The following is a 4,947-nucleotide window of genomic DNA, read 5'->3' as shown; positions in this document are numbered from 1 at the left end:
TGGATGTGGTCGCAACAGACCAGGGTGTAGGTAGCCATGTCCACCGGTGCTTATGTATTTTCATCGGTGATGGTAGGCCGTAGTGACCTGAATCGTTGAGTGACATGATCAACCTAAGCTTCCAAGTTTGTGTTTGCTTGCTGCAGGTGATCCCGCTCTTCTGTCATCTCTTGCAACTGTCTTGCTTGTTGTTCATGTTCCTTGGCTAGATCCTCATGGATCCTTTCTGCATTGTGCGCTGCTTGCCGGATAAATGAAAAAAATTATGCTGACAACCGGTGCTGGAGCGTATCAGCCTGCATTGTACTAGGTTCTGGGAACTACTGTTGTAGGGGTAGGTCGATGGTGATGGATTTTTCAGAGTGGGAGGTGGGCGAATGGGCTTGCTGTTACGGCGGGGTGAATTGTGGAGTGGGTGGAATGATGCTAGGGTTCGGGAGCACTATGAGCCTTATAGGGAAAGGTGGCAAGTACGGTTGAACCATTTCCTCCTGCAGAATGGCATCTAGATTTCCACCTCCTGGTGGGTCCAACCCAAGCATTAGTGATGTAAGTTATGTTGGTTGTGTTTCGTTGGTAGGAGTGGTGCCCTTTGCCTGCCAGAGTGACTGAACTCCTGCTTCCATAGTCGTCCTTCGTCAGTTGGACGAGAGTGTCTCAGAAAGGGTCGTGGAGGTGGAGGATGTATGCGGGGACGAGTCCCATGACTGATGTAAAGTGGTGGAGGTGGTGGTGGGGATCTATTCAACTATGGTGGCTGCGGGGATTGATTGCTCGAACTCTTCAGTAAGGTCAATGATTGGAGCTGGTGGAATAATTTTCGACTTTTTGATAGTTGGATTGCAGAAAAATCGATTTTTCTTTGTTTTGGGGACCGTTGGCTGGGAGGGACCTTGGACTACTCCCGTGGGGAGTTTCATGGCCAACAACATTGTTATGATAGGGGAAAACATGGTAGAGCCTTGAAATTGGGCAGGGTAATTGCGCTCACCTGATTCAAAGCTAGCAATTGTTCATCTAAGTTCGAACATCTTCTCCTCCATCTGGAGCACCATCGGTTGGATTTCATCTTAGGCTGGTTGCTTCCTACTACTCTTGGCCCCATCTCCCCCTTGCACCTATGGCATCAAGGCTATGAAAAGGTACTTGTGATTCCCTTCTATTATCTCATAGGCTACTCCTAGCCATGATTCCACCTCTCTGTGTAGCGGTTCCGTCATTAGTACAAACCTCTGCGGCCTCATCTTAAACATTTCTAGGTGGACACACCACGGTCTCAGGTAGGTGTGTGCGTGGGAGGTGCTGAAAGAAAGATATTCTGAGAATTCATCCAACAGAGCCTTATGTATCCTCTTTGTTGACCTTATGGTGGCCATCATCTGCTCATACTAGTATTTGAAAGCTATTTCGTTGATCTCCTTTGTGTTGGGGTCCCCTAATTCCTTCCATGGATCGTAACAGAGTGCAATTGGTTAGCCTTCAATGATGGGTGCCATTTCCCTCTCCTTCGGTGGCCTCCATTTCCACATTGACAGCGACATCAAAATATATTTGAACACAAACCCAGTACCTTACTGGTACACATCTTCACAAGCTTCAAATAACTCATTGAGGATGAAGATTGACCAGTTGAGCACCTCTCCTCAGCAACAATGTTTCATAATTGAGATTGTGTCCAAAGTGCATTTGTTCTTCGTAAAGTGTCGCATTATTTTTCCTACAATGATGTAGCAGGAAAATTTGACATCAGCCTTGTTAGTCATATCTAGCTTCATTCTCTCTCGCCCCGCTCAGTCCCATATCTGGCATAGATATTATCTTCATCCTGCTTCTTGCCTCGCTTAGCCCCTGTCTAGAATGCTGTGCTAACTGTGTTCCCTCCCTCTGCCAGTCCTGTTAGACAACTGATATCCTCCACATGGATGGGATAGTCCTTATCCAACCATAGTGACCTTCCGTGCATCCTGCTCGCCAACAACTTGGTACACTGCATCGCAGAAAATTGAGTGCCGAACACAGGTAGACTCCTCAAATGGAGTAATGTTGATCTTTGTATCCCCTTAAACTCTTCCCTGAACCTGGAGGTCCTAGTTCCATCCTCCTTTTGGAATTACTTTGCATAAAATTCTTTTTTCATGGTCGAGAATTGGAAATAATCTGTAAATTCATCGATCAAATTCGCCTTGTCATATTTTCCATACAGATTATCGATCACTTCAATTCGTGCATCCAAGGTGTCCTGTGGGACTGATACCATTCCTTTCGCCATCTCCTTTCTCTTGTGATAAACAACCTGAACTTGAGGTTTCCTGCTTCTTTGTCTCTGTACCTTTTCTTTAGAGTGAACCTATAATTCTTATGTTATCTACAATTGGAATTCTGGAATTCCCTTCATTCTCTTGTGAATTAAGTAGCTGGCCCTGACACGACGTTCCCTTACTGACTAGGCCTCAGCAACTAATTACTCCGACAACTTTCCCATGTGTTCTAGCTATACCTTGCCGCTGATAGCTAACTTGGATGTTGTTAGACTCCGTCTCCTCAAATCTTCTGTAAATACGCTGCCATGCTACCAGTGTACTTCTCAGGGATCTCCTTCCACAACCAGGACAATTTCTGAGCGATAACAACAGCATTAATATTTGTATTTTTCCGGAGGTATGTTCCTCACCAAGCAGATAGGCTGGAGAAAACAAATGTAATTGGAAGACAGAGCAAGGGTGCATTAGAATTAGAGACCTGGATAGTAAATTTAAATATTTCCTTAAGGAATATTCAAAAAGTACCACAGTGGGAACTGTTGTTAGTCTTCTGATACGAACTGCTCAAAAAGTTCCAAGGCTTGCAGAGGCTCAATCCCGCCAAACTCATCCCTCTCTTTTAAACATTTCTTGGTTATTCTAACCAGGATAGTGCCAGTGTTGAAATCTATGACGAGAGCCAATGTAAAGTGAAGGAGAAGAGAGGCATTATAAATTTTTGACAGCTGTGGAAATCCCACTGTCGAGGTCGATATTTATCTTTCTGATGGTTATCTTTCCAGAACTGCTGTTCCAAGTGGTGCTTCCACTGGTGTGTATGAAGCACTGGAGCTTTGTGGTGGAGGGAAGAAATACATGGGAAAGGGTGTTTCAAAGGCTGTTGAAAATGTAAATAAAATTATCAGACCAACTCTTATTGGCAAGGATCCAGTAGATCAGATTGGAATCGATAACTTCATGGTACAGGAGCTTGATGGAACTCAAAATCAATGGGGCTGGTGCAAACAAAAGCTTGGAGAAAATGCTATATTAGCTGTATCTCTTGCTGTTTTTAAAGCAGGGGCTTATGTTAAGAAGATACCTCTTTATCAGCATATTGCAAACATTGCTGGTAACAAAACTTTGGTGATGCCAGTACCTGCTTTCAATGTCATTAACGGAGGTTCACATGCAGGAAATAAACTGGCAATGCAGGAGTTTATGATTCTACCCATTGGAGCTTCTTCATTTAAAGAGGCCATGCAGATGGGTTCATTTACCACCATCTGAAAATTGTAATTAAGAAAAAGTATGGTCAAGATGCAACAAATGTTGGAGACGAAGGAGGCTTTGCTCCAAATATTCAGGAGAATAAAGAAGGCCTCGAGTTATTGAAGATTTCCATTGAGAAAGCAGGCTATACTGGCAAGGTTGTTATTGGCATGGATGTAGCTGCTTCCGAGTTTTACACTGAAAAGGATCATGTAGTTCATTTACACAGGAATTTGAAACTCTTTTATACCAATGGACCTGCAGGTGGCGGTGGCATCAGATATTTTCACTGTCATTGCAAATGAAGGTGAACACTTCAAATATTCGAAAACATTGATATATTTCATAGGTGTCAGCTGCAATTGGTTTGCCATCGCGGGTACAAAGGAATCGATAAGCCAACTGCAAGTAATAATATGCCAAATCCAAGCGATAATAAGTGAGCATGCTGCCAAATATGTGAGAAAACATTTGCAAATTAACGCTCTCCAATATGCTGCTCCATGTACCATAACGTTGCTTCAAGACTGCTCCAATGAACGCTTTGTATATTGTATCCGAATTAAGACATACAAAAGAGCACATTTCAAACGTCGTCCATTCATGCTTGTTATTTCATGTCATTATATTGTTGGCCTTAGAACTAGAGGCTCTTCTTTTTGGACGAATTAGAAACTAAGAAAGCTCCAATAGGGAATACAAACATATATGTTTGATTTCAGTATGTCGTTCTGACAACAAATACAAAGGTGCGGAATGAATTCATCTTTGTATAACCTTATGTGTGTGCAGAGGCAGTGATTTGGGTAGCAACAGCTGGCTCATGAATATGGCCCAAGAGCGCTATTCAAACGGAGCCAAAATACTTTAAATTGGAACGAAGATATACATCACAGCCGAAGACATAGGATTCGATTCCTATTTCAAGACTTCAGTTAATGATTCAAAGGGATCTGCGCTCCAGCATTTATCTCTTAATTGGCCATCAGAGGAATTCAAGGGAAACGATGCTCTGTTTTTAGGAAAAATGGTTTTTCATCGACCTGTAAGGGAAAGGTTCTTGGTCTATTTACTGTATGTAAAAATGATTTTGTTTCAAATAGTAACGTGGCTTGATTTTGCAATGCGCTTGTCAAAAAGGCGACCTCCACATTCCACATGCCATTTTGGTCTAACAGCAAAAGGAAATGGAAAGTATAACGTGGCAGTCCAGGTCGAAAACAAAAATTAGAATGAAGACATCGATCCTGAGCAGAAAAATAGGGACAGATTGCCTATCCTAGTCTTCAGTTATAATTTGGAGGGTTCACACTACAGCTTCCGCCTTTTTATTGGTCACAGATATGTATGCGCTGATCTTTAGGAACCGATGAGTGGCGTTTTACTATTTTTCATAGTGCTTGTTGAAACAACTCCATATTTTCATGGATCGGTT

At 42.7% G+C, this 4,947-nt stretch overlaps 1 pseudogene; it reads left to right on the top strand.

Moving 5' to 3' along the window:
• Nucleotides 1-342: 342 nt before the first annotated feature.
• LOC149153636 (enolase 1 pseudogene) lies at nt 343-3,817 on the top strand (annotated as a pseudogene).
• The last annotated feature ends 1,130 nt before the right edge of the window (nt 3,818-4,947 follow it).

The sequence above is a fragment of the Pinus tabuliformis genome, chromosome 9 (assembly GCF_031772625.1).
Source record: "Pinus tabuliformis cultivar Carrire ecotype Pingquan chromosome 9, CPIR1, whole genome shotgun sequence".
Lineage (NCBI taxonomy): Eukaryota > Viridiplantae > Streptophyta > Pinopsida > Pinales > Pinaceae > Pinus > Pinus tabuliformis.
Note: the sequence above shows the minus strand (reverse complement) of the source record. Positions and strands in the feature narration are given on the sequence as shown.